Genomic DNA, 8,945 nt, shown 5'->3' on the forward strand with positions numbered 1-8,945 from the left:
GGTGTTGTCGCCGCTGGCCGGCTGGGCATCACGACGCCGTTAGCTCTGTGGGGTGGGCGACACCGGAGCGCGTGGCCGCCTCAGCTCGCGTGCCCTCTGCGATTTCCTGTTTTGTCGTCGTCTTCATTAGTTCGCGTTGCTGCTTCTTCCATTGCAAACAGGGAGAGGAAAAAATATTTGTGCTCTGTCGCATTAGGATGTTTTATTCGAACACCACAATCACATACCAAAGAGAAACCTAAGGAAACATCAAGACAAAAAAAAGAAAAAAATTTGCATTGACTTAACTCGGCTATGCCAGGATATGCGTAGCGTTAGCAAAGGTTCAGCTGATTATTCTTAGCTTTCCAGATTCCAGATTGTCTTCTTCTTCCAGATTATCTAGGATTATTAGCCTTCTTCTGTTCATTCTTCGTACGCTGAACCGCTAATTGCCAGGCAACTACTTCTTGATCCGATGACATAAGCTTCTCGCCTCTTCTGCGCCGTCGAGCAGCATTTGCGCTCTCCTTCTCCATGGCGTTACCCACCTGCAAACGCCAGTCAGAGCGGCCCCGGCGCAGTGTCAGACGGCGACTGCACAGCGAAGGCGAATAGCTGCGCGCGCGCCGGCGCCAGTGTGTCTACCACGGCTACGACGCCACTCCTCCCGAACGAGCAGACCAGCAGCGGCGAGCCGCGCGCGGCGGTGGCGGAGGGCACGTGAGATGCCGGCTCCAGTGAGCCAGCTGTGTGACATCACTGATCCTCGCGCATGCGCAGCACGGCTCATGAGGATCCAGACGAAATCTGCTCCGGCTAGGCAAGAGTAGCTAACGCTACAAAAAACGATCTCTTGTTGCGCGCCCCGTCACTTTCCAGAAACCTTAATTCCTTCTCGGAGAGAGACAAGGAAGGTTTGCTCACGCATGAGTCGTGTTCTGGTATGTGATTGTGGTGGTCGAATTTTTTCGCCTTGCTCATCTTTGCATTGCTCATCATTTGTCACGTGATTTGTGTCACCTATATATTTTCGGGATGTTTTTGTTTGTATGATGCGACATCGTATTTAGTTGCCTTCAGTGTCGTAGCGCGAGTCTTAAATGGCGACTTACAAGATGGTTGATGTTCATCGTGGAAGCAACACTTAGTGCAATAAGGTTAGATATGAACAGGAAAAGAAAATGACGAAAGCGCCGCTTCGCAACTAAGGGCGCGATTCATCTAAAAATCTAAACGGCGAAGCTGGCGGTATCCTTTTATCTTGGCCATTGCCGAACATTCCATAATGAATGCGAGGCGAACATTTCAGAACTTACGAGACCCTCAGCTTTTTCAGGATGGTTATCGGTTATCAGCCGGTCTTCTTCTCCACACCACCTGCTTCGCTCCCGCCATAGCTTTCGCCTTTGCTCTCCTCCTCTCTACCCAGCTTCACCCTCTCCACGTCGCTACTCTTTCTCTACCATGCAGGCTCAACTCGCTGCATTAGGCTTCCCTCTCGCCATCTAATAATAATAATAATAATAATAATAAATGGGTATATATGCCACAGGAATTTGGTATATTCCACCACTCCCCGCTGGTTCACCTAAAATGAAGAAAACTATCGTCTTCAAATGGGTATGTGCCAATTTGCGGCCTCTCAGAAAACTATCATCATCATCATAAACAGGTATGTGCCGCGGAAAGTGAGTAAACCCCACTATACTCAGCACTGGTCCACTCAAATGAAGAAGACAAGACAACAGGTAGCCCAACAAATGGCTGCGAAGCGACAGCGGCGAGCTGAAAACGGAACAGGCAACGGTGGCTCCAAGAAATTCGCGAAGCGATGGAAGGGCTACGCCAACGACGAAGTGCCCGTAGATCTATGAGAGGTGCGAACACTTGGTTTCAGCGCAAGGTTCTGTCTCTGGACTTTGGACATTGGTGTTGTGTCTGTGACCGTCTGTGGTTTAACTCGAACCTCTCTACGCTGACAGTCAACGTATAAACAACCTAGCTAAAGCCTAGCAATGACCTAGAAGCAACCTATGAACAACCTGCATCACCTAGCTAAGGTCTAGAAACAACCTAGAAGCAATAAAATTAGTCTTCATAATTGTCCAGCTTCGCTGCTTCAAGCCTTGCACGGCTTAGCGCAAGCTTCGCCAATTTTTAAACTGTTTAGCAAATCATTCCTTGTCCGGCGAACCAAAAACTATCATCACCATGAACGGGTATGTGCCACAGAAATTTGGTAAATCCCACTACTCACCACTGGTCCACTAAAGAGGAAGAAGGCAACAGTGGCAACAGTTAGCCCAACGTGTTTGATTACACACAGGAAACAAAAAGATTACCATGCTAGTTTATATTGGCTTATTTTCAGTACTAATTCCAACCGTTGTTACATCCGTCAAACATCACACCTGATAGTATGACTGTGCTCTGCAGAATTTTCAAGTATTAGCTATGTTTTTTTATCTCTTTTAGTCTAAAATTGCAACGTTTATCTTTAGCCTCATAAGTGTTTACCTCAAAATCCTGCCGCCCGGTTCTTGGCCCATCCAGAGCCGGAATATACGGCTCTGGGCCCATCCCCCTTTGTGGATAAGCGCCACTAGTAAGAGGTCATCATCATCATCATCATCATTAAATGGCTGCGAAGCGACGGCGGCGAGCCGAAGACTCCGTGTAGGTACAACGAGAGAATACTAGGGAACGGGATAGGCAACGGTGGCTCCAAGAAGTCCGCGAAGCGATGGAAGGTCTACGCCAACGACGACGTGCCCGTAGACCTATGAGAGGTGCGAACGCTTGGTTTCAGCGCGAGGTTCTGTCTCTGCAGTTTGGACATCCGTGTCGTGTCTGTGACTATATGTGGCTTAATTAACTCGAACTGCTCTGCGCTAAGAATCAACGTAGGAACAACCGAGCATGATTTAGCAAAAGCCTATAAAACGACCTATAGAAGCAACCTAGAAACAACCTGCATCACAAAGCTAAGGCCTAGAAACAAGCTATAGAAGCAACTAGATTAGTCTTCAGAATCGTCCAGTTTCGCTTTTTCAGGTCTTGCGCAGCTTAGTGCAAGCTTCGCCGTTTTTTGTATACAACCGACGGAGTTTCTCCTCGCGAAAACATTTGATTTCGTTTTAGTTATTTCTGCTCCTCTCCGCTTTTCATCTCCTCTCCACTTCGCCGAGCCGACTTTTCGTTTAACGCTCGCACCTGCTGTACTCGCTAGTGGGGCTTGCCCAATGCCTGTGGCGCATACCCGCCCGAGGTTTTTTTGTCCATGACGGACGGACTAACGCACGGCTTAAACAGCCCCGCTGTTTAAAAAAATGCGGGGTGGGGGGGGGGGGGGGAAGAACATACACACATATCCGCAATGAATTGCCAATGATGGAAGAACATATAGATAAAACTGCAAACATTCAACGGCTGCTCAAAAATGTTCATAAGTTACGTGCTGGCTTAGAGCTCCCACGCTTTCTCAGAAATTTATTGATGTATAAAACATACAGTATATTTATCCTTTGGAAGTTTCTTCATGTCCAGTTATAAGAAAAAGGCACGATGAGGTCGTATTCCCGCTACATATCATAAACGAATGATAATCTGCACGTATGGGCTGGAAAAAAAAAGAAAAAAAAACTTTTAGACAGTATTATCTACCTGCTTGGTGACAAGTTATAACGTGAACAGTTTTTTTTTTTTTGAAAATCGTATTTTGCTCACTAGAAACATTACAGGTTTGATTTCTGGCTGCGTGTTCGTATTTCCATGGAGGCTGACTTCAAAAGCGATAGTGAAACAGGTCATTTGGTGACGTAAAGAACCGCAAGTGGCCCAAATGAATTCGGATGTAATAATTCACGATTACTCAATTACATAAAATTCAATCAACTGGGTTTAATTAAAGATCATATTCAGCTCGAAGTGGGGGCTGGGCAGGCAAGTGTGGTCAGTTGTCATGTGGGGCTCTGCTGTATTCCATGGCAGAAAGAAACTTCGGGAAGGGTACGTACCCGGTGTGCCACTCCATGGCTACACCCCCGACTGTAATGTAGTTATGTAGTTATCCGGCGGTACTTCAATTAAGATGCCGTGACGTTCAAGCTGTAGATCAATGACATAACGGGTCTGTGTTCAATACAGCAATAATATATGAGGAGACTTCCCATGAAACACAAAATAAGCCATTTCACGTCTAAAAAAAAAACGTCTTGAACGGCTAGCTAAAAGGTCTTGGCCTAGACGTTCTGAAGCCGTAGACGGCTATCCGACCGTCGCATAGCCGTGCTAATGTGACGCTAAAAGTTGTCTAAAAAAACGTTTTGACAAGATCAAGCTAAGACGTTTTCGTAATTTTGCTGTTATGGCTTTCGAAATGTAAAACAAGCTGTTATAACTGTCTTTACAGCATGTTTTGCCGGCAGCCTGATGGCTACCGTAGGAATTTAGATAATAGAGAGGCTGAAAAGAGCTCCCGCGGGAGCTCTTTCCTGTTTTTTTCTCCCATTTACTATGTCAGTCATCGTGCAGGTGGCCAATCAAGCAACATCACTAACATACCTGTTCATCCAGCCATGTCCTCACTGTGGCATTCATAAATGTTCGACGTGCCATGTGCCAGGAAAACTACTTCAGCACACCACATATATCCAATTTTCATATAGAGCACATCGGTTTACTACAGTGGCGTAGTCAGGGGGTGGCACACCGCCCCCCCCCCTCCCGAATGTTTTTTTTTTTTATTGTAACATCAGAGCCACGCTTGATCACATCCTATGGGCATGTCCAGCATTCATCAGCAATACTAGGGTCGCGACCTCCAATGAAGGCCTTCGGGAGCGTTGGCGGACTACGCTGCTCAGTTCGGGCCTGGACAAGCAACTCTGGGCGATCCAGCAGGCCGAGGAAGCTGCCAGGAGACACGGTGTCTCCGTTAGCTCCTAGGTGGGAGCCCAGCCCAGCAATCTGCCGGAAATTAATAAAAGTTTTCTTCTTCTTCTTTTTTGCCATGGCATATAGAGCCCGAAATGACACTCGACCACATTTGCCTGACCAGATTTGTGAGTCGCTGCTGTGCGAGCGTGCTGCTAGAGGCATCGTTATCTGTTGATAGTGTAGCGAAGCGTTCGAACTCAGTAACGGGTCGTCCTCTCGAGCACCTTCTAGTGGTTCGCCTTCTTCGGCTCTTTTCGGAGAGAACGCAGCTCGTGCTGAGAGTCGGCCCCTCCTTGACTGTCGCTGTCGTGTATCGTCGCCGAGTGCCCGCTAATAAACGTCTTTATAATAGTAATATATATCTACAGGTATACATCGCGTTGCGGTGTGAAACCAATCATTTTGGGGGTTTTGTTGTCTGCGTCATTTGCTTGAGTAAAACCGATGGTCACCTCTCTTTTGACATGCGCATATTGGCCCTTCTCGACAAAACATTCGAAGAATCATTGAGGCTGTGCGCTCGCACTTTCCGACAAAATGACTAAAAGATGTCTCGAAGTAGACGTTATAAACTTGTTTGGCAAAATAGATTCTGGCTATGCCGCAGCTGTTGAAAATGCTAATAAGCAGCATATATGCAAGCACATTTGAGACGCAAATGTTATATTTAAAAAATGTCTACTTTAGGTCTTCTCGTAGACCAAGACGTCTATAGCCGTTTGTAGCTGTTTCGAGACGTTTTTTAGAGGTTTTGTGTTTCGCAGGTTGCACAGCACATTTTTTTCCCATAGTGTACAACCACTACATTTACAAGCTTGGGGAGTAGTATGGCAAATATATTTCCGCGCCCTTCATGATGTTAATGATAGTGATTATTATTATTATTATTATTATTATTATTATTATTATTATTATTATTATTATTATTATTATTATTATTATTATTATTATTATTATTATATGCAAGAAAAAAGGCCATCTGGATGTCCTGGGCAAATGAATGAGCGGTTTCTTGATTGATTGTTCACTACAGTGGACTAAAGCCGTCTTGCACATCCACGCATCGTACCACCAGGAGTCCACAAGGTTAGAAAAAATGGGAAAGAAGAAATGGACCTTGCCGCCGTCCTGCTGTCGTCTTGCTTTGCACGAAAAGTTCGTAAATTACATACAACCACACAAAAGAAATCGACGAAGTAGGCATGTAAACGGTTAACCTTATCGTTTTTGGCTACATCACCATGAAACGTATACATTGTTTAAAATTATTTATTGCGTACATCAAATCTGCATACTATGCTAATGATACATTCAAAAGTTCGTTCCGGCAAACCCTGTTGTCGCATATATTATTGCCTTTTGCGGCGACAGTGCTCATTTTGATTGTGAACAATGGTTGCCAAGAAAAACGCGTGCTTTATATTTGACATGGCGCACGCTTATTAAGAAAAGAGCTGTTGCTCTCCGGTCACACATTTCCGCCGTAGGCTGCAGCCTAGACCAGGGGTCTCAAACACGCGGACCAAACAGCGGCCCGCACGTGACTGCCTTCATCGCATGTTTTTTTAAAATTATTATTTCCTTAATAAGTGCGGTCATGAGCTACACAGTCATGACTTGTCTAAAGCATTTTCTTCTTGAGGGAACCCCTGCGATCAACATGTGTTAATACGTAACCGTGATACAAAAATCTATATTTCAGAATCGTCGTCCAGATTTTAGTCATTTTGGGGGTAGATATTTGTTGTTGGAATCGCGGCGCCATATCGCCTTCAGAAATGACCCATATATGAGATAGGGGAAAGTTATTTCAAATGGCAACGTAATGCATTTGAAACATTAGCCTTTTTTGTCTGTGCCTCATCCAGAGCCTATATCGACCAGATGACGCTGACACCATCTCATGTAGCCACCATAACCCGTTTACATCAAACATCAAACGCAAAATCTTGAGCTCTATCAGAAGAAAGTGAAGTGTCATTGTAGCTTACCGCCTCACTGAAGCCGACAGATGTTCGTGATCCGCCTTCTCCCCCGAGGTAGTGAGTAAAACATGAGCTTATAGATTTTTTTCTGGTGTAACTTTCCTGCTTGTGGCGTCCGATACGCACAGTCAGTTAGGAATCTTAAAGGTACGCTAACGATAAATATTATGTTGATGTGGAATGAGCAGGGGCAGTGAAGAATGCGTGCAGGTTGGGTGTGGAAAGATAAGTGATTAGTGGAGATAATGCCATAAGCGAAGACCGAATATCTCTTACGCAATTTCTCTCGCCCCAGACTCAGTGCTGAAGCGATGCCGTCACGAATCTGATTGCTCTCAGCGAATAAGAAAGCTCCACCACACGTTACCACGTGAGCAAATGGCCGCTGTTTAGCCGCGGTGCAGTGAAGCCGCAGCTTTCATGATTGCCGCGATAGATGCATGTGGTTGCAGACTTAGAACCTCGCAGCGAAGATCTCAACATGGAAGCAGGATTGCATTTCAGTGAGTCTGCAATGATCCCTCAGTGCTGTTGTGGCGGCGGCGGCGGCAGCTCTTTCTGCGTACGAAGCCTGGCTCCAACCGACGGAAAGCGAAGCGTCGTTTTCGTCGACGGCATACGAGGCGTCCGATTGCCAAATACAGCTTATGTTCGCGCGTATTTAATTTTTCGTTTTTATTAATGGCGTTTTCCTTTTGGAGAACTCGGGCAGAGGCGCCATGCCGTGAAGAGAGCCGCGGCAGCCGGCAGAGCAGGGCCATGCATGCAGGGCCACTCAATCCGCCCGTGGAATGTGTAAGAGCAGGAGGGAGGGTACCAGTGAGGAAAACTATACCGTGAGATCAAAACCATCGAAGCCCCATAGTTCGCTGCGGGACAGCGGCAGAACACGTGTGAAATCCGACGCAGAATTGCTGCGAGGCTCGCTCGTATAAACTACGTCAACATCACTGGGGTCAGACTACACCTGGCTGCTGTTATTCCCACTGCGCTCACCGGCAGAAGCAATTAATAAAAAAACGAAACGAATGAGAAAGATATCAAGATCAAGATATCAAAATCACGGCCGGACTCCGTTTGTGATCACTGAGAAACGTGCAGGGGCGTCAGTACATGTATATATCCTTCAGTTTTTTGCAATTTTCTCGCTTATTAAAGCTCAGTTCACAGTAATAATGGCACGAATGTGATCGTAATAGGATAATATTTGCCATTGCAGTTCTACTTCCTGTCCTACTATTGGAGACACGGGCGCTGCAGTCGACATACTACGACATCACGATCACGTAATGTCACCTCGCTTCACAGAACCTTACTCTAAAGACGAGAAGCCGGCGGCCCGAGCGCGTTTTTTTCTTTGAGTTTCCCCCTTCAATCAGCCTCGCTTCACAACCAGTTCATGTGCACTGGCATCCAGAAATATCAAGAGCTTAGAAAGCGTGATCAAGGTTTTCGGTGATGATGCACACAATATTAGTGCACCGCGCATGTAAAAAGATCAGGGTGTAATTTCACATTTACGGTTTTACTTCAAGGATAACGAACATAACGACGCATGGCTGATAAAGCTAGCTTAGAAGGGGCAATGAGCCGAAGTCCCGCGCACGTGTTCGCAGCAAGCACTCCCGAGAAGACGACTTTGTCTAGAGACTAGGAGCGCAAATGTTAATTTGGTGAGCGACAGTGAGTTCACACGTGACACCTCCCTCTTCACGTGAAGACGCCCACACCACGAAGTCCTCTAAAAAATTACTTCGAGTTCGGAGACGTCATTCCTCATAGTCAACCCCATCCTACGCACGCTGATCGGGGAAAATATCGTGGGGAAGGTATACCGATACACAGAGAAAAATTATGAGGGTGACGCAATTTGATGGTAGAAAGCAGTCTGTAAACGAGTTTCTGGTTTGAAAAAGACAAGAAAGACACCTTGCAAGAAAGCCCATACTTAGTTTTTTTTTTTTTTTTCATTTCGTTATTTCATCCCGACGTCTGTACATGAAAGCTCGCCGTAAGCTTGGAGGCTGACATGTCTGATGA

Source organism: Rhipicephalus sanguineus, chromosome 2 (assembly GCF_013339695.2).
Source record: "Rhipicephalus sanguineus isolate Rsan-2018 chromosome 2, BIME_Rsan_1.4, whole genome shotgun sequence".
Taxonomy (NCBI): domain Eukaryota; kingdom Metazoa; phylum Arthropoda; class Arachnida; order Ixodida; family Ixodidae; genus Rhipicephalus; species Rhipicephalus sanguineus.